Genomic DNA, 22,171 nt, shown 5'->3' with positions numbered 1-22,171 from the left:
TAGCCATAACCTGAATCACTGCTTTTGGCAAATTAAATAAATTTTGGCAAGTAAAATAAAATTTAAAAAAAATAAATTGAATGAAGTTTTTGTATATCTGTTGGCATGAATACATTAGTATCATATGCAACAGACTTTTTTTGAAAACACATACTCAGTTTAATAAATTGGTTGGGTGGGTAGGTTTTTTTTCCCCAAATTGCTGATTTTTTAAAAAACCAAAACATTTTGCTGAATGTGACACTTTCTGGAAGAACCCACTGCAATTTTAGTATACAGACATGAACTCAAAAAGCCAATTACTTTAACATTTCTATGAAAAGTGAAAATTATCTGTGAAAAATTCTATCTGCTTTTAAGTGAAAAAACAATTAGAAGAAAACATTGCTTTCTTCAATATTTTTCACTGAGCTAGTAAAACTAAATGGTCTAAATGGCACTCTCAGATTCATAGTTTCATTAAGATTTTGATAAAAATTTGTATTTTGTCTATACAGGGGCAGTAGCCTGGTTATTCTGGTGACTAATGAAAATTCTGACTCACATAATGTTATATTACTCAGCTGTGCTAGATTTTCTTATTTCCTTATCATGTGTTTACTTTCTTGTTCCACTCTTGTGTCTCCCAGTCATCTCTATTTCATTGCTTCAGATATGTCAGTAGAGTTATTCCAATTACTTTTGTTTCCTGTTGGTCTTAATAGTATGTTGTTGAAAGACTGTGAAGAATGACTGATTTTTAGACATGCAGATTTGAACACTGTAAATAATGTATGTTCTGACTTGTTTGTGAGTTCTGTCCTAACACCATATCTTTGTTAAACATAATCCTATCTGAATTTCATATTTTTTTTATGACAGAGCACAAAGAAACCTGAAAGCATTTAAGTGATATTTCTTTGTAAAAATTCCAAACATGGACAAGTAGTGATTTAACTGCAACTGAATCATGACTTGGAACAAGCAGCAGGAATAAAGGAAATAATAGTTGAAGGATGTTGATGATTTTTGTGACTTTCAGCTGATTGCAGCTGTTTTGAAATTACAGGAGACATCCAGAACTTTTAATGAGTTTCTATATTAATGTTAACACTTTGACTTATTGTTGGAATGAAAAGGCAAATAACTGCAAATAATTGTGAATGTGTCATAAGTCATTGTTCTCCCTAACAAGCAAGAAGCATACAATCACTCCATGAATTTTTCAGGAGGTCTTCAGATGCCATATGCATTGCAGTAATTCAGACACATGGACAATACCAAGACAAGAGCTGCATCTATAACTAGTTATTTCAGCAGAAACTAAAACAAGCCAATACGTTTATATATGGATTTCAAACAGATTTAGTAGACATTGCATGCTTAATTCAAGACAGTACTTCTCTCATCGGAAGTGAAATACCTGTATTTTCTTTGACAGACTGCTATTTAGGCATAGTGTGAAAAGATTATGTTTAGATAGGAGTATATTCATATAATATGGACAGAATGTTTCCAGAAATCTATTGCCAAGAATTATTGACCCCAGCTGAAACTGGGTTTGTATGTGCTGAGACTGATGAACCCATGGGTGGTTTCTGACTCTCCAGAGAGTTTATAAGGCTGTAGCTAAGAAACATCTTTTTTTTTTTTTTTCTAGGCAGATGTGGGATAGCACATGCAGAATTGATTTATCTCAGTTACTGCTACAAGACAGTGACATCTGTTCTGAATGAAAAGAATGAAAGCACGAGTCATATTCACTTGAAGTTAATCCTATGGCTTGTTTTAGGGTTGTTTGCTGTGATTGATACCCATGTAATAAACAGGTTTTTCACATTCAGAAGGCATTAGGATCATACTTGGAAAAATCCACTGAAGACGTTAAACATAACTCAGGTCTTCAGTGAAGGTAAGTCCTTAGCATAAAACAAACTAAATCTGAATCGTTTGGAACCTTCTTATCGTGAAATTAAGGCAGGAACGATAAACATTTCTGGAATCAGATGTAAGATGTTATAGATGCTAAATAATCCTAAATTACAACTAAACTCTGAGAAAAGTCAAAAGGAAATATTTTCCTCAGTGTGGACCCAATCCAATAACAAATCAATAACATTTACTATTCACAGTTGCAACAATAAAATTTCTGTTGTAATGGAAATGCTATCATTTTTTCTTTCCTCTGTTAATAATGATTGGTGAATCCTTAAATTACAGTACTTCCCTATACCTCTTTCTGGAAACCACTCTCATTATCTTATCCTTAGATATTCCAGATTCTTCAAAACATTCCATTAAATAGATGAGAAAAAACATGCAATTGTTTTTTCTTTCTTCTGGGAAATGCATAGATGTGGACCTCAAATTTATAAAACTTACCAAAGCATTTTAAAAATGTCAGAATATTGTGCAACAGGTACTACAAACTTTTTTTCTAAGCTAGACATATTTGATACACATCTATGCCCAAACGTAGCTAATGATAAGCACTATGAATTATGAAATGATATAGGAATACATAATGATAGCAAGTTCAGTGGAATTATTTTACATAATTTTGTGTTCTGTAACATTTTTTAGACTTGTATGCTGAAAACAAATATTCAGTACATAGGATTGTCTGACTGATACAGCTTTGTATGCAAACACCTACTTATGTTTAAATTTACAAGATTTCTCACAAATATATTCTAGCAGCTTTTGTGAAAAGAACCAGAGCCACGCACAGAAATATATTTTCAATAAAACTCTCCAAATATTTTTTTGCGTATTTCAGCATATTTTCAAGGTATTTATAAAAAAATTTAATGATTCAGCATATTCTGATAAGAGAAAAAAATCCTTTAAGTGGTTATTTGATTCCTGATTGAAGTAATGGCAGGTATTTAATGAATGAGCACTACATCAGATGAATTTATGACCTTGGAGAGGTAAAAGATAACAACACCAGAAGATTAAATATAAAGATATAAAAAGGTAGAACCCTTGGCTTTCTTGAGCAAAGTAACAGTGTTAAAACAATTGGATCTCAAATAAAATCAAATGCTGAGTGTAAACTGTCATTTTAAAGTCTAAGCTCTGTAGCACACAAATTATAATATCTTTAATTTAGCATACCACTCTGATTTTGATACATATCTATAGATTTAGGGTTCTCAATCATGAATTATTTTAACTGTTTTGAAAATAAGATCATTGCACATGAACTGGTGTGCAATACTATATTAGCAGGGATAAACTTGTAGTAAATTCCCTGCTTATTTTCAAATATTCATAGGGACTTAGCTAGAGTAGTTACCTTTACAAATGTATATCTAGAACTTCAGCTTAAATGAGTGGAGCTACCTTGATTTACACCATAGGAACTGATGGATGCAGCAACAAAAGCTTAGTGAGTAGCAGTGTGTGTACTTCACTACATCATATTTCATTTGTATGATCCCATATTCCTCATAATATGTTAGTTTTATTATAACTTCTCTGAAATTTTTCATCTGGGAAAAAAAAAAAAGGTTAAATTTTTGGAAAACTGGGAACCAGTGGGATAGCCAAGAGTGAGTTCTGGGTCTATTGCTGTTTCTCTCTCAGTTAAAACATTTTTTTCAGAATCAGAATTGGACAATGTTAACCCTGAACTGTTTGCAGAAGGGTAGGCATGTAATGAACACCATGTGCAGCCTCAGAAGAAGAAGGAAACAGGGGGAAAATACGCATATCCAGAATAGCACATAAGAGTGTTCTCTTTAACTCCAGTGAGGACTTCAGCTGAGAACAATTTTCTTATACTGGAAATAAAGCAGAAAAAGGGAGCAAGAAAGTTGATAGGTTCTCACTTGTCCCGTAGTACAAGGCAACTGGTGCTGCGGAGGTCAGGCAGGGCTAAGGTCACTAATGCAATGGGCTGATGCCTATCCTTGAGAAACTGGGACCTGACTTGGGAACTAGTAAGGGGTTAGTAAGAAACCAGGAACTCTTCTATTTCAGTGCTGGCTTGGTTTGATACAGCTAAGAGTTTTATTTGTTTGGCACATAGAGAGTAAAGAGTAAAACTTCTGTTCCTGATGTTAAGCTCAGATTCATATATATCAAGTTTGATGTGGTTTAACAATAGCCAGGAGCTGCAGCCCACAGTCACAGCTGTGGCTTTTCTATTTAGCAGTTAGTCACTAAAATATATTTTTAGAATAGTTCTGTAACTTGGAGTTTGCAATAATTGTACACTGGACAGTTCCTCCTGTAATTCTGCTCTGTTAATTTGTTCTATTTAGTTTCTTGATATGCTACTAAATATAAAAAAAATGAGCCAGGTAGCACACCTCAAGGTTTACCATGAAGTTCATATTCAAATTATGAGAAGATACTCCAAACTGCTAAGTAATGATGTCATGTAGAGAATCAGGTGGTAATCCTGATGTTTCTGACCACTCCCTACAAGAATGAAAGCAAACTCATGTAACCATGTATGTCAACAAAGTGGCACAAATAATAATATATTCATCCAACCCATGTTTTCTGTGATCTCTTTATAGCTAATATGCATTTTAATAAAAATTCTTCAAGTTATAGTAAGTTCAGGTGGACTTTATTTCTGTAGTACTAACTGAAATCTCTGGAGCAGCTACAAAGCAGAAATATTGTATATGTGTAGGGAAGATTTGAAGTACTTACTTATAACATGACAGAGTGCCTTCTTCTGCATTACATGCCTAAACTGCATTGTTTTAAGTGGAAGCTTGCTTTTACTTTCTTTCTTTTGACGGTCAGCATTTGATCACCCCACCCCCCCACACCCCCTCACCCCCTCCCACCCCCCAGTTTAGCTCTCCAACTAACTTTTGATTCTGGAAATTACTTGGGTTCCTGGTGTAGAAAGGTTAAGCAATTAATGACATGAGATATTAGTGCATGTGCAGTGTAACACAAAATGATATGACTATAGAACTTAATCAGGTTGTCAAGAAATAAGTGTTTTCCTTGCAAAAGATTTGTCTAACAGGATAAAATCAGAGGAATCTGATTCGTAAAGATATTGTATTTAACCATGCAAATTAAAGCTCTTAATTTATTGCTTTCTCTCTCCCTACTGTTATGTCTCTTTTATTCTCTTTGAAGAGTGGGATGAGGAATGACACTGGTTTCAACACTGCTGGTGTCAACGCTGAAAAAAAGAAAGCTACACCATAACAAATCCAGGTTAGCCTTTCCAAATCTACAATAAAAAACCCTTACAGAGTACACCACCACCTCCATTTGTAATATTTTGAAGAATTATTCTTCCAGATCTCAGGTTACAAATATATTGATTGTTTTCACATGGAATAAAAGAATCATCCTCCATGATATTGCACCAAATCAAAAATTTGTTGCAGCATTTAGTATTCATATAACACTCTACATGTATAGATATCTAAATGTGGACAGAAGTCAGAAAGTGCTATCAATTTATTGTGCTGCACGCTGAAGTCCAGGGTGCAATGCTTTGCTAAAAATACTCATCTAGGCAAATCAATGAAATAAGCAAAACCCAAATTCAGATCTTCCTCTTCTCTGAGGTATATCTGTTCCATGCACTGTATTGTCATCTTTTAAAAATATTTACATAAAATAATAGGGTATTTTTTTTCCTGATGTCAAGTGGATGGATATAGAAAATAGTCTAACCCACAGTAATTCTTTAAAATTTTCATTCCAAAAAGTGTTTCTTTTTCTTTTACCCTTATAGGCAATGCAAAGAAAAAGTGGAAAGGTGGGAAAAGACAGTAAGTTATATCACCTGAATGCAATTTTCTCCAGCTATGCTCCCTCAAGGACATTAGTAATTTAACTACTCATTTACCTTTGGTTAGAAAGTATTACTCAGTTTTAGCTGAAAACACATGAAAAGATCAATTACAGGACTATGAATTCTACATGGACAAATGATTTATTGCTTGATCATCCAGCAGGATCTAATAATAACTGTAATAAGGAAGACTTTGAAATAAGTAAGATACTAAATTGTTTCACCATATGCTCATAATCACCATTTTCTTGCTGAGGGTCATAGTATGGCTACCCTTAAAAGAATGAGACAAGCAGTTAACAAACTGGTGTTCTGTAAGTAGAGAGCAACTGGCAGAAAATATGTTGAAACTTGTATTATAACTGGCCAAGGCATTATAATGCTTGAGTTTCCTGGGTGATAAAATACTTTTTAAAGAAGCAACAAAAACAAACAGGTGGCAAAAGAAGAAAATAAAGAGTAAAAACTAAGGTGGAGAAGAGAAATCAACAACCAAGTGAAGACAAGGGAATGAAGAAAATAAGCATCCTAAAGAAGATTAAGACTAAAATTAATATTTTTTATTCATAATTATTGAAAAAGTTTTCAACCTGACCTTCTTTTGCTGTTATCTGGTATTCCCTTCAAAAATCTGAAGTAGCAATTCGTGTAATTTCCAGACGTCTTATCTTATAAATTCACCGGCTTTGTATTTTCTTAGGGAACTTCTTAGCTAAGAACAAAGCAGCTAGCATCCAAAGTAAAGGAAAGCAATTCTCAGTAAAAAGAACAGGTTCTTGAAGCAAAAATAAAATATGCAAAATTTAAAGAAAACAAACAATACATAAAATAGAATGTCCTGATTCTAAGACAGCAGAGAGGTGGTTATGCTAAACTGTTTCTACTTTTAACCAGCTTTGAATTCTTAAATTGCACCGAGTGTAAAAGTAGCACTGAAAATACTACTTTACTGGGCTTTATTGCTTAACCAATCGTTAGTCATTAGCTCTGGTGCTTCTGGTCACTGAGTACTCTCTAGAGATTTAAGAATGTCAAATTCAAAGAAATGACAGACTGCATAATGCTGTGATAAGCATTTCTTCAACAGGTGCACTTGGTGGACAATTTAGCCTTTGAAAGGTTAAAACGCTAATGTCAGATATCACTGTTCTCTATTATGCCACTATGCTAGTAGCACTATAGATTGGTAAGACAGGTAGACCCCTGATGCAACTATTCATTATATTTCCTTGACTGACACACAATCAATGTACAAAGTACCTTCAGTTGTTCATATTTATAGCTGTGATCTCTGAGTATAGTGAACTCTGAGTATTGGAGTTGCTGAACCGAATTCTGGAATTTGCTGTATATCAGGGAATCACTGAGCAAGTTGTAGTCCAGATTTTTGCCACTTATCATCTGACAGATACAGAATGGGAGCAGATCAAGGATCCTCCAGAGTAAAATGAAATGACAATCCAAAGCTTTGTGTTTCTTTGTATCCTGACCATTTCATTGTTTGCCACTGTCTGTGTTTTATGGGCAAATAGAAATGATGTCATACTGACTGTGTTAAGTTACAGCGCTGAAAACATTCCAAACATGTATGCTTGTAAACCTGTTGGTAACATCACAAGACTGTGTCTTGTTCAAACATGAAGAACAGAATGTCAGACTGATACTCTGAAAAAGAACTTGAACATGCAACCCAGACAGACAGAAACCTATTGTGACCTCTTCAGCTTTGCACAGTTGTCTGTACAAGCCTAGTGTAATAGTTTCTCATTTAGAAAAATTTGGAGTTGATAGCTTTGTCTTTCTGTATCTCTCTCTGTATGAAGTCCACGATAGTTGTGTTTGAGGATGAGACTATTCTTAATGTCCAGATGATTAAGAAAAATGAGAAGAAAAAAAAAAGTCTAAAAAATGTTCAGATCTTAGTGAACTAGAAATTTGCATTTTCCTGTCATAAATGTTTTAGTAATACCTGAGTTTGTAATGCTAGTAATATTGCTAAGCCACCAAAATGTTCAGCCTTGATATACTATAATCATTTCTTACTTTACGCATTAACCTTATTTCTTTAAATAGTTTGAAAAAAAGTTGACAAGTGAAATGCAAAGTGCAGTCATGTTATGTGAAGCTTCATAAAGATGTGAAGCAGACTGAATAGAAGAAAAATAAAAAAATAAATGCTTACACCCTCCTGTGCTAAGTGACAGCTTCAGTGCACAGATTGTTTGGCTTGTTTTTTTTCCTGAGAGTAAAGAGAAACCTCAGAGACCAGTACATGAAAGCCTCAGCCTTGAATTTACAGTACTTTCTGTTAGAAAAGGAAGCTGCCTTATGTACTAAATCTCAGAGAAAGACACAACATACTGAATGCTGCTTGTAATATAGGGGAATCCATTACATTGAGAGTGATCTGCTTAGTTCCTTCGACCAATGGAGAAAGGAACAAGCACCTGTACTGGGTCTGGCTGGGATGGTGTTAACTTTCCTCATAGCAGCCTGTATGATGCCACGTTTTAGATTTATGACCAAAATAGTGTTGATGGCACACCAGTGTTTTGGCTGTTGCTGAACAGTGCTTGCACAGCACCAACATCTTTTCTGTTCCTCATTCTTTCCCCCCACAGCGAATAGGCTGGGGGTGGGCAAGAAGCTGGGAGGAGACACAGTTGGGACAGCTGGCCCAATCTGACCAAAGGAGTCTTCCACCTTATATGTAGCCATGCTCAGTAATAAAAGCAGAGCAAAAAGAGAAATTCCTTCACTACTTCCTATCAGCAAGCAGGTGTCCTCGGAAGCTGGGCCTCAGCACATGTAGCTGTTGCTTGGGAAGACAGATGCCATAACCACAAATGCCCCTCCCTTGATCCTCCTTTTCCTGAGAGTTTATTGCTGACAAGGACCCATTGACTTGTGCTTCCAGTGTTTCCTTTGGGAAAAGGAATTACTGTCCTTTGGGCTTGGGTGTCTGTCTCAGCCACAGTCTCATCAGAAGGAGAGGCCCTCCTTCCCTGCTCCTCTGATGGTGCTTTCTCTCCCTTTTAAAATGTGTTTTCCCAGAGACGCCGCCATCTTGGCTGCAGGGCTCAGCCGTGCCCTGCGGTGGGTCTGTTGGCACCGGCTGGAACCGGCCGTGTCCGGCAAGGGGCAGCCCCGGCCTCTCCTCACAGAGGCCGCCCCTGCAGATCCCCACTGGACACCCCATACAGCAGCAGGCTATTTAACACAGCTGTCATATGTTAATACATTGTTTTACGCAGCAAGGTAATCACAAGGCCTCCTTGTCAACCCCACTGCTCTGCAAGGCCTGGGCCTCCTTCTTGTCTCCCTTACACCACAAGGCACCAAAGTGGACAATGTTTCTTGCTGTAGTTTTTGGGGAGGTTTGTGTCACTGTAAGAGATGGAACAGAAGAACCAGAGCAGCTCCAAATACAAGGCAGTGCTGCACGTGGTGGCTCAGGCACTGCCTAGAGATCTTTCTGGGCTGACTTCTGAATAAAATGGCTATTAAAAAGGAAATATTCTTTCATTCAATGATTCGCATTTTTGGAAAACAAGTTTGGACATTCTTTGTAAATAATTATTCTTCCTACAAAAGGCTGGGTTTGGTTAATAATTTATGTAAAAAATTGCTAATAATCATATAGTTCCTATCAGTAGGAAGACATTTCTCTAGTCTTTAAAAAGAAGTTAAAATAACCAATGAGAAATCTACCTTTGTGATGGAGATCTCCATTATCAATATATTCAAATGCACACTCTTTGAATCAGCTGGAGTTGATATCAAAAGATGCTATAGAAAGAATCACACAAAAAAGTAGGCAATGCTCGCCTACATTTATATACATACATACACATACAATCAAGGTGTCTTCTGGATGACATTTCCAAATGTCCAGAGACATATCTGTAGTCTCTTGAGTGGCTTTTACATTTTTTATTACAGCCAAAGACGTCAGGCAAGCTGATGCCATCTGGAATAGCAAATAAGAGAGGGTTCATCTAAATAAACATTAATGCTACCTACACACCTGAGAGCACAGCAGGGATCAACCATACTGATAAAGGACATGACCTATAACCTTTCTTCTCCTGCTAATGGAAATATCAATGCAGAAAACAAAACCATACTCTATAATCAGCAGCAGATTTTCTTAGCTGTAAGTGTGACAACTGTTTTAATTTTTTTTTACTGAAGGAAAATATACATTCAAATGTTTTAGGATCAACTGCAAGATTTCTGTAGTATTTAATTTTCATTTTCTCTTTTTTTTCCTCCCTTGGATAATGAAACATGCAGTAATCATCATATCTTTTGTTTATATAGCAACTTTCATTCTAGTGGATATTGATACAGATATAGATTGTCAGTGAAAGTCTTGGGGTCACTCAGGCTGAATAGATACATTCATCATCTCTGATGCAAGGGAGCAGCAAAATTACAAGTGGAGGAAGTGTAAGATTAAAAGTTGATTTAAGAAACCAACAGCTGTTTTTTCCTTTCAGGTACCATGAGCTTCTGTGACAGCCTTGAAAAATCAAAGAACTTTTATTCTTTTCTCTTGTGTTTTGCAGCCTTATCTTAAAATCCCACAGTTATTGTATCAGGTCCCTATTGACCGTACATTAGCAACACTGAAGGATGAGGGGCTGAGTCAGCCATATGCTTGTCACTTAAGTTTTTTAACATTTATTGATTTATTGTTTGAAACTCAGTCTTGTTTATTTTTCTCCTATGATTATATATTTTAGTGCACCCTTAGCTCTACAATATAAATGCCATAAATCTCAGTCTGTTGGTGCCAGAAATATACCAGGATAGCAAAAAAAAATAAAAATCTATGCATCTAGTACATGATAGACCATAAGATAAATACTGGATACTTCCACTGGAAACACGGGATTGAAGACGGCATCACGTATGTTATCTGCCATATCTCTCTCCCTTTCCAAGACAGTTTAAAATAAAATAAAGAACTACAAAAAACCACCCCCAAACCAAAAACCCCAACCCACCAGATATAGGCAAGATACCAATGAACAATTCCACTACAAAGTCTTTTTTCTTTCTTTCTTTTTCTTTTCTTCTCTTTCCATTATGCAGAAAAATCAGCAATGGCAATTATAGAGGATAGTTGATCAGAGAGCGCTTCATAGAAAGGGAGTTATCATATCCCCCTGACCCTAATTAAAATGGTAATTGGTAGTACATAAAGGACAGGACCAGCTTTTTTCTTCTATTACTTGGTGTATATCTGGAGTAAGTATATTGACTTCTGCAACATTATTCTGTATTTACAGTGATTTGAATGAAACTGCAATTTGTTCTTGCCTGTTTAAAGAATACTTGAGATTTCTTCGAAATATATCCTGAAGTTTACTTTCATAATTTCTTCTTCATCTAATTTTTTTCACTATCATTAAAGCTTCTAAAGCTCCTTTAAATGTTCTGTGATTTCTTTCTCTCTTATGCAGTTCTCAGTCACACAGGGACTTAAATCTCCTGGTTTGACCACATTGTTTTCATTGCTCTTTTAACTTTATGCATTTATTTATGCTTACATGGCTTTTTTTCCTTCTTCTTCTTTTTTTTTTTTTTTCCTAATGTGACCTACCAAGAATAGATTCTCCCTTTTACACTCTTGATTTTTCATGAATTATTGAATTTTGGCCATTTTTATTCAACTTGTTTCACATTTCCTCCAAGTCAGCTTTTCTTACAGTGCAATATCTTTGTGTTTGCTGACCTCTCTACAGAACCCCATCAGCATTTCAAACTTAATGATATTATAATAATGGTATCCTATGTGCTTTCCAACTTTAACCTTGTTTATCTTACAGCAGTAGCCTCATTTTCAATTTTTTGGCCCTTTTGACCTCATTTGCTGCTTGTTCAATTTACTGCGTAAGAAAGAAATGTTTTCAAAACTCTTTCTTTTTTCTTTTCTTTCTTATTTCTATTTCACTATGTTGTGGTTTAACCCCAGCCAGCAACTAAGCCCCACACAGCCGCTCACTCACTCCCCCTCTGGTGGGATGGCGGAAAGAATTGAAAAAGTAAAACTGAGAAAACTCGTGTGTTGAGATAAAGACAATTTAATAAGTAAAGCAAAAGCCGTTCACACAAGCAAAGCAAAACAAGGAATCCATTCACTACTTCCCATCAGCAGGCAGGTGTTCAGCCATCTCCAGGAGAGCAGGGCTTCATCACGCGTAACAGTTACTTGGGAAGACAAACTCCATCAGTATGAACGTCCCCCCCCTTCCTTCCTCTTCCCCCAGCTTTATATGCTGAGCATGACATCATATGGTCTGGGACATCCCTTTGGTCAGTTGGGGTCAGCTGTCCCGGCTGTGTCCCCTCCCAACTCCTTGTGCCCCCCCAGCCTCCTCGCTGGTGGGGTGGGGTGAGAAGCAGAAAAGGCCTTGGCTCTGTGTTCAGCAGTAATGAAAACGGCTCTGTGTTATCAACATTGTTTTCAGCACAAATCCAAAACATCACCCCATACCAGCTACTATGAAGAAAATTAACGCTATCCTAGCCAAAACCAGCACATACCAGCTGTGATTTCCTTTCAGTAAAGAAAATCACAAATAAGTACTGTATTGCTATTTTAGGCAATTCTCTTTTCCATATAAAACTTTATGTATCACCTCCTTACACTGTTTAGACCTATCTATAACAATACAAAATATGTTTTCAACAAGAAATCATGTTTACCTTTTCAATTCTTTAACTCAGGCCTTATTATTTTGCCATATCAGTCAGAAACACTTTAAGCAATTAGAAGAGTCTCTTCTACTGGTATTTCTGGCTCCACAGATGCTGTCATATGCTAGTCTGGTAATGAAAGTTAATTTAACAGGCTACTTGAGAGTTGTCCTTTCAAGAATAGAGGCAGAAGACAGGTATCATCATCAACACTCCATTATCCATACCAGCACCGGGTAGTAGTTGCAGTTTTTGAAATCTTGAAAAAAGGACTGCATGGGATCTAGAAAAGATACTTGGTCTACCTACATTCCCAAATACAGCCCCTGTTATTTTTGCCAGACATTATCTCATCTGTTTTTTGTTAATCCCTTATTCTGCAGATTCTCCCATTTTCCCCACCTGTTTGTTCCAGTATTGTATTATTCTCATGACCGCAAGTTTTCCTTCTTGTGTATTGTTATACAATTGAAATCCAATACTTCTTGCCTGATCCACCTCTCCATGTTGAAAATAGTTTATTCTCCTTCTCTTAAAGCAGCCTCTTATGTTTACTATCTACTATAATTTTCTCCTCTTCTCTAGAGCAAACTGTTCTTATCATTTCAATCTTTACTTGTAGGTCATGTTTTCTGGACCTCTAATAATGCTCATTTCTGTCTTTTGGACTTTCTTCTTGAATTTAATAACAAAGGTCATACAAACACCAAACAGAGTAGAGGAATTGTTTCATGCCTGAAGATAGGCAGAAAGAAAAATGTGGTATCTAAAATTTAGTCATCTGAATCCAAGCTGATTTCCTTATGTGCCCTTTGTAGAAAATAAACAGAAGCAAGTATCTTCGGAGATTGATTCATGTCATCTGTCTTGGACATCCTCTGAAGAAGCCTACAATGACTAAAGGAGTCTAGGAATATTCTGCAGAAGTAGATGCTGTCATTGTAGAGAGTTAAGAATATGTGAACTGAACTTGACTCTTGGAGTTTAGGCAATGTTGCAACACGATAGCATATTTACTATTTCTGCAACATGGCACCATTCACCTATGTTCAGTAGTATTTCAAGATCCTGTTCTAAAACACTGATAGCTAGCAATATACATCTCTAACCTGCAGAGGTACAATTTGTTATTCCCGTCCAAGTATTTTCAACTCTTGACTTTTTAATATTAACATACTTCAGTAAATTCTCCAAAATAGGATTCTTCACAGTACTAAACCTCCCCTCCCATCTTACTGGTATCAACAAATACAACTACTGCACTTAAAAGTCACTAGTGAAAATCATAGAATCATAGAATGGTTTAGGTTGGAAGGCACCTTAAAGATCATCTACTTCGACCCCCCCTGCCATGGGCAGGGACACCTTCCACTAGACCAGGTTGCTCAAAGCCCCATCCAGCCTGGCCTTGCACACTGCCAGGGATGGGGCATCCACAACCTCTCTGGGCAACATATTCCAGTGTCTCACCACCCTCACAGTAAAGAATTTCTTCCTTACATCTAATCTAAATCTACCCTCTTTCAGTTTAAACCCTTTACCCTTTGTCCTATCACCACATGCCCTTGTAAAAAGCCCCTCTCTGGCTTTCTTGCAGGTCCCCTTTAGGTGCTGGAAGGCTGCTTTAAGGTCTCCCCAGAGCCTTCTCTTCTCCAGGCTGAACAGCCCCGAGTCTCTCAGCCTGTCTTCATAGGAAAGGTTCTCCAACCCTCTGATCATCTTCCTGACCCTCCTCTGGACCCACTCCAACAGGTCCATGTCCTTCTTATGTTGGTGTCCCCACAGCTGAACGCAGTACTCCAGGTGGGGTCTCAGCAGAGCAGAGCAGAGGGGCAGAATCACCTCCCTCAACCTGCTGATCACGCTTCTTTTGATGCAGTCCAGGATACAGTTGGCGTTCTGGGCTGCAAATGCACATTATTAAATTCTGTTTGAGTCAGACAGACATTGAAAACACCCAATGAAGAAATGCAAGCCCAAAAGTGGAGCACTTGTACCTATTCTCTGGATTCTGTTTTACACCCAGGTCTGTACCACCAGATTGTAATTCTATGCAGCACCCCTTTCTCTTCCTTGATTTCAAAAATATCGCAAGGTATAAAGTCAAAAGAATTATATGTTTTTCTCATTTCCTTGTTTTCTTTTGGATGCTTACTAGTACTTTAAATATTTGTTCCAATACTTTTCCAGAAAATGAGGGCAAATTTACTGTTTTATCATTATCTGTCTTCTCGTTTGTTCGCCTTTGTAGACAATGACTGTTCGTTTTTTCTACAGTCCTGAAAACTACTGTTTTTTCCAAAGATAACCATGCACTGTTCTGAAATTGTCTGATCTAGGTATTTGAGTCCCTTAGGAGGTTCATCATTTGAACTGAAAATGTCTTAATTCTTTTCTGAAAATAGCTGAAGTAATTTCAATGCAGACATGAAGATGGGACACATTAAAGAAATGTTTACAATCCACCTGCTTGTACAATTCTGGCACAAAAAGACCAGTCAAAGATAAGGCTTTCTGTGTCGCTAATTTTTTGGATTAATTTAAGGTTCCTAAGTCTGATTGGTAGGGTTAAGTACAGAGCACTAAAGAACAGAGTATTTAAATGCAGAGTACTTAAGGAAAGAAAAAAACCATGAAGCTTGGAAGATGTGTCTGTACAGAGAGAGGGACAGAGATCATGAATGTAACTTGTTCAGCAGTCAGAAAAGCATTCTGTAGTGTCTCTACTAACATATATGATTATAATGTATTTTTAAATTGAAAAAATTGACTTGTCCAAGTGAGGAAAAATAGGGTCATTTCATGTTCCTGTCTTTGTTTCAGGAACCAAAAGGTGTCTTGCTCTTTCTATATCCTCTCTTCAGCTTGCTCATATTCTTTCAATGTGTATTTTTACATCTCTTTTCAGAAAATCATCTAATGAGATTCTTGACTTGAATGATTCCAGCTGATTTCTCATTCTAACAAGACAGACTTGTAAGATACTGAGCACATCCTGTAAAGTATCTTACATGCTATGAAGTATTGTACACTTCTGTTTACGTCCATGAGAACCAACTGTGATATTAACACTGGAATGTGTCCAATTATTTCATTAAGAAAAACTTTTGCAACCAAATACGTCTCTTCTTATTATAATGCTGATTTTTGCAAAGTATTTCATACCCTATGAAATGTTTTTGTTATCACAGTCTGATTCACTTAAAAACTGTCTTTAAATGAATTCTAATTCAGATATTTTAAGGAGAAAAACATTTGATGCAGTAGCAAATTACTTTTCAAATAGTTTCAGAGTGATAATTTTTTGTTGAATCATTCCTTCAGCAATACAGATTGCAAAGAGAGGGTAATATTCTTTTTCCATGCTCAGTCCAAAATGTAGACAGACTCCATGTTTGACTTTCCTTATAAATTAAAAAATTAGTTACTTTCTGATACAAGCCTATATTGATAGACATTGATGTAAAAAGCACACTATACATGTACAATATTTCTCAATTATTTAAAAAAAAAAAGAATGGAAGAAAAAAAGCTGGCAATAAATTAGCAAAAATAGAAAGATTGAACATTAAGTGCTTAAATGAAAGAGTTTCCTGCCAGGTCAGATTGCCAGTAAGCATATTGTGAAAAGGTTTATGCATTTTAGGACTAGAAGTAATTTTAACAAGCAGAACAGGAGAATGCAGTCACTGCTGGTAGGGGTGTACAATACAGTGCAAAATCCAAGTTTAAAATCATTGGACAATTGTCTTCAACTAGCAGACTTAAAGCGAATGACAGCCACAATAGGCATACAATCCAGGATTTCAGGTAACAGCTTTCAAAATGCATTTTATGTTCTTCAGGCTGATATGTTCCTCTGTGACATATTATGTCAAGCTGTGTCAACTGAACAGTTTAATAGAAGGGGTTTCTTAAAATTACAGCCAAGGAAACTATTATTAGAAGAGAAAGAAGAACTTATAATGTATATCACCTGACATACAGAAAAAGTTTTGCCACAAGTTTGTGAGGATAATTAGTGCCATACACTATCCCTTTCCACCTACAGATAAGGGCATTTAACATTCTACAGTAGTAAAACTGTTTGGCTTATGAGTAAGGTTATCAAAGAAATAAACACTTTTGTTTGGTTTTAAGCAAATGATGATTTACATAGATCAGTGCAAAAGTTTCAGCTGAGAAATGTAAGAACTGCTTTCCAAGAACAAAGCTGATGTTTTCCATTTCAAATCCTTGCTTCAGGTATATTGCATCGTATGATTATAGTCCTTTTGATTAATAAGTTACCAATAGTAGAGAATCCAGTCACAAGTCAGGGTGCAGAGCATGACAGTCAGCATCCAAATATGCATTTTGGTCTATAAAGCACAAGATGTGAGCACAGTTGGAGCAACTGCAAGTTATGGGTTAACTTGCATTAGAATGGAGCATGAAATATCTTCTGCCAGCTATTGGTTACAGAAAATGTTTAATACCAGCATAGTTAAACATAAATAATTAGAAGAGCTATACATAAGCATAACATAAAATGTGAATTTTATGTTAATAATTTTTATAATTACAGAATGCAAAAAATATTACCAACCTTCCTCTAAAGAAAAAAGAAAACAAACATATATATGGTTGCCATTCTGTCCAAGGGTGAAGAGGAGAAAAGTTTAGGAAGATAATGTCTTGATATTCTTGATTTCACCAGCCCCAGTGGAAAAAAACCCAACCACTGAAGAGCTGCTCTAATTTACACTACATAAGGCAATACCTTATGCCAATAAACATGTATATGTTTGGATAAGAATTTTAACTATGCATTTTCCTTTTTTTCAGGTAAATGTCTTCTAACAGTCAATATAATTTCTACTGTAGGTGTGAATGATGGTAAATGTTTTTTCACAGAGTACTCACTTTAAGTAAGTTGGAATCAATTGTTATGAAAGACTTGTTTTATTTGATATGGATCAGCATGAACAGAACAGTGAATGAAGAGGACTTCTGTCAGGTTTGTTGATGTTACGGAATGGCTGAACAAGATGAAGGTTACCAATAGCTCCGTTGTTATACAAGCAAAGTATTTCCGTGTTTAGAGCAATTCTTTGGTGGTCAGTATTTGTGACCAAATACAAACACCTCTGCACTTCCTATGAGATTCAAACAGGTTAGATTCCCATAGACAATAAAATATGAGCATTTCTGAATGGTACTGACCTTACAGACAGGGGCAAATATAAAAATCCAGAATTAAGACACCTTCACTAGATTATAACTTTGGTTAACATTTTCTCTAAACAATTTAATTTTAAAAAGTTAGTCTGCATGTAGTTATTCCAAGCAGTAGTCTTTTGAAAGGAAAAATATAATTTTGGTACCTTTCCCTACAAGTATTCTAATTCTATTCCTATTAAGAAACCTGTAACTGTATAAGGAGAGAGGTTATATGTCAGACTCCATGCACACATGTGTACGAAAGAACATGTGTATGTATGCTGTTGCCTGCACACAATATATTTCCATGTAGAAATAGATATGTGTATATGTATACATATATATAAAATGCATGTCTGTCTACAGAAAGTATATGCATAATTTATACAAAAACATAAATAGACAGGCTTTTAATTCTATTCTATTATACCATTTGTACTTAATTAGAAAGGAAAAATTCTCTCCTCCAATTTTTGCCAGAGTTTTCTGGAATATTCTGGAAATGTTTTTTATCATGTAGGCTAAAGGGAAAAAGAAGGAAGGGGATAGCATCCATTAAAAGTTAATAACATTCCAAATTCAATTTTTAAAAAAGATGAAACCACTGGAATTCTACCAGAATAGAGTAAGTAAGTCCAATGTTAGAAAAATCAGACACTTCTGTAACTCAAACTTAGCCAAGATTTACTAATTAAATGTTTGGGAAATATTTGCTGTAAAAGTCAGACTGAATATATTATGTTTGTTTCCATAGACAATAATACGTATAATAAAGTTCTCAGGAGGACAGATTAGGGATCATGAAAATGCCAACTAATCTACCACATGAACTCAGATGACACTATTCCTTCATCACCTCTTATAAGCTTAATTAAAACAACAGCATAAAACCCCCAAGGATTGGTTTAACAAAACTGAAAAGAGAAACAAGTGTTGATTGTATGCATTTCTCAGGGATATATACTTTATTGTAAACACATGAGAGAACTTGACATTACAGAATGTACAAATGTATTAATTTACACCATAACTGAGCCCAGACTGCATGCTTTTAATCACCAGATCGTAATAAGACTTGGTGTACAGTGCTTGCACACCTTATTCTGTTAGATCTGATATAAACTGACAATTATTATTTATATAGGGAAACCATTTCTGAATGTAATCAGTCATCAGAAACAATACTGAATCAATTAATCAAATACCATCTCAATTTAATTTCATGGTTCTATGGAAGTTAGGAAAATATTTCTAACCCACTTGCTTATAAGGAACCTTTATTTATATATCATTTTAGTTTCAGAAATGGAGAGAGAAGTGGCACATTTTGTGTTTCAGCATGTATGCAGAGTGTACAGCAGAGAAACTCTATCTAAAGAGTTACAAAACAGCTAGACCAGTGCAGTATTAAATGATCAGACAGCCTCAAAACTGGTTTCTAAATATGAACAAATTGTGTGAATTAAATGGTGGTAGTAGTTTCGAAGGGTCCATGCACACGCTTTGTGAAGATGCAGACATTTTGAGCTTGTAGGAATAATTGTATAAGGAAGAACCTACATAACCCTCACTGATACCTAATGCAGCTCTATCACATAGATGGAATAATGTATAGGCTACATGGCAAAAAAAAATGATTGCATCATTAAACTGCATATTGATAGTGTTTATATACAAGGGTGCAGGATTAATGCCTTAGAACCTTTAAATGCTTGACTTTAAAACCTTCAAAATCCCCTTCTTTAAAAGGTTTCACTTTTAAAACTGCAACAATACTACGGACTTCCCATCTTCTTTGCATTCATGGGTCAAGATGGTCAGATGCCCTGCATAGGTCTTTACTACATGAGCTAGTAGAGGAAGCCATAGGAATAGAAGTAGCTACTGACTCAAGGGAGTAAAGCTGGAGAGGGAAGAAAACAAATCTTGCCAACTGTTCACAACTTTCTCTTGAGAGCTGAAGAATGGGTTTCAGTGATCCTTTTCTACCACTGACTGCCAGGTTTTACTGCTGGTAACAAACTTGCTTGTTTCCCATTCCTCCTTGCCCTTATCTCCAGTTTTGATTTTTTTCCTCTTCTGAACTATAACTGTCCCAGATTGATCTCCTTCAAATCGGAGATTCCTTTAACTTTTTGTTTCCTATCTTATGCCAGTTTCCTCTCTCCAGGTTTCTAATTCTTGCCTCAGCCTACCTTTTCCATGCAGCTATATTTTCCTCTCTGCGATTCTATCTCATATAACTCGTTTTTACTTCTAAGCTTTTCCACACTAATTCTTTCAAGTCCTATGTCTTTCTCCCAGCCAGCTGACCCTACTATTTTTTCTAGCTCAAGGTCTAGCATTTTGTGGTGAGTTGATATTGGCAGGTAAGACCCTGCTGGTCCCTCCCTCCCTCTTCCCTCCAGTGGGATGGGAGAAAGAATTGGAAGGGCAAAAGCAAGAAAAAAATCTCATGGGTTGAGATAGAGGGTTTAATAATTGAAGGGGAAAAAAAAAAAAAAGGAAAAGAAAAAGAAACAAGTGTTCCAAAAGCAATAACTTACTGTGAGCTGACCAATGCTCAGCCAGTCTCTGAACAATGGCTACTTTGAAAAAATTCCCACACATTTTTATTGGTGAACATGATGTTACATGGTATGGAATATCACTTCAGTCATTTCAGGTCAGCTGTCTCACCTGCATCCCCTCCCAACCTTTTGCCCACCCTTGGTATACTCACTGGGGTAGCAGAGTGAGAAACAAAGAAAACTTTGATGCTGTGCAAGCACTGTTCAACAGTAGCCAAAACATTGGTGTGTTACCAATACTCTTTTGGTTAAAAATCTAAAACACAGCACCAAATCATCTCCATCCCAGCCAAACCCAGTACATCTTTGCTGCTTCTGAATTAAAGAGGGCAGCTTTGTCAGTACTATGAACATGTGCATAGTATGGACTGAGAGCACAGGGGACTCCCTGTCCCCTTCTCTCTACTCCAGCTCAGTTCCAATGTTTCAGTGTTGGAGAAAAGTCTTACTGCTACTCCAGCCTTGTTTTTGACACATTCAATGCAGACATGTTAAAGAATTTAGAAGAAAAATACTTATAGGCACACAATCATGTGTGAATGTCACTGCGACTGTTAACTGTTGTGGGAAATAATGGAAAGAGACGGGAGAAGAATGATGAAAAGAAAGGGGGTTGTGCTAAAACAGAGCCCTGTTTGTATTATACTCAAAATTTTGTTATGGGCAAAAAGGGGAGCACACCTTATATGTGAAGCCAGGAATTCATTGGGCCCAGAGGATTGTGGTGAATGGGGTGAAATCCAGTTGGCGGCGGGTCACAAGTGGTGTTCCCCAGGGCGCAGTGTTGGGCCCTGTTCTGTTTAATATCTTTATCGATGATTTGGATGAGGGGATTAAGTGCAACCTCAGCAAGTTTGCAGACGACACCAAGTTGGGAGGCAGGGTCGATCTGCTTGAGGGTAGGGAGGCTCTACAGAGAGATCTGGACAGGCTGGATCGATGGGCCAAGGCCAATCATATGAAGTTCAACAAGGCCAAGTGCCGGGTCCTGCACTTCGGTCACGGCAACCCCATGCAGCGCTACAGGCTTGGGGAAGAGTGGCTGGAAAGCTGCCCAGCAGAGAAAGACCTGGGCGTGCTGGTTGACAGCTGGCTGAATATGAGCCAGCAGTGTGCCCAGGTGGCCAAGAAGGCCAACGGCATCCTGGCCTGTATCAGAAATAGTGTGGCCAGCAGGAGCAGGGAGGTGTTTGTCCCCCTGTACTCGGCACTGGTGAGGCCGCACCTCGAGTCCTGTGTTCAGTTTTGTGCCCCTCACTACAGGAAAGACATTGAGCTGCTGGAGTGTGTCCAAAGAAGAGCAATGAAGCTGGTGAAGGGTCTAGAGCACAAGTCCTGTGAGGAGCGGCTGAGGGAACTGAGGTTGTTTAGTCTGGAGAAGAGGCGGCTGAGGGGAGACCTTATCGCTCCCTACAACTACCTGAAGGGGGGTTGTAGTGAGGTGGGTGTTGGTCTCTTCTGTCAGGTGGCTGGAGATAGGACAAGAGGAAATGGCCTCAAGTTGCAGCAAGGGAGATTTAGGTTAGATATTAGGAAAAATTTTTTTACTGAGAGGGTTGTCAAACATTGGAATGGGCTGCCCAGGGAAGTGATTGAGTCACCATCCCTGGAGGTATTCAAAAAGCGAGTGGACAGGGTACTCCAGGGCATGGTTTAGGGGGCATGGTTAATGGTTGGACTCGATGATCTTGAAGGTCTTTTCCAACCGAAATGATTCTATGATTCTATGATATTAATTGAAATTTTTAACCAAAATACAATGAATGGTTATTGTTCTTTCATTTACAATGATACTAACTCTCTCAGCATATAAATATATCAACATATAAATATATAATAACTATAATATGGCTGTATATTCATATACCTATTATTACAAAAATATGGGTTGCAAATGCATCAAGAGGCTTTAATTCCCCTGACTGGC

This window comes from Harpia harpyja, chromosome 3, assembly GCF_026419915.1.
Source record: "Harpia harpyja isolate bHarHar1 chromosome 3, bHarHar1 primary haplotype, whole genome shotgun sequence".
NCBI lineage: Eukaryota > Metazoa > Chordata > Aves > Accipitriformes > Accipitridae > Harpia > Harpia harpyja.
This window is presented reverse-complemented; position numbering follows the sequence as displayed.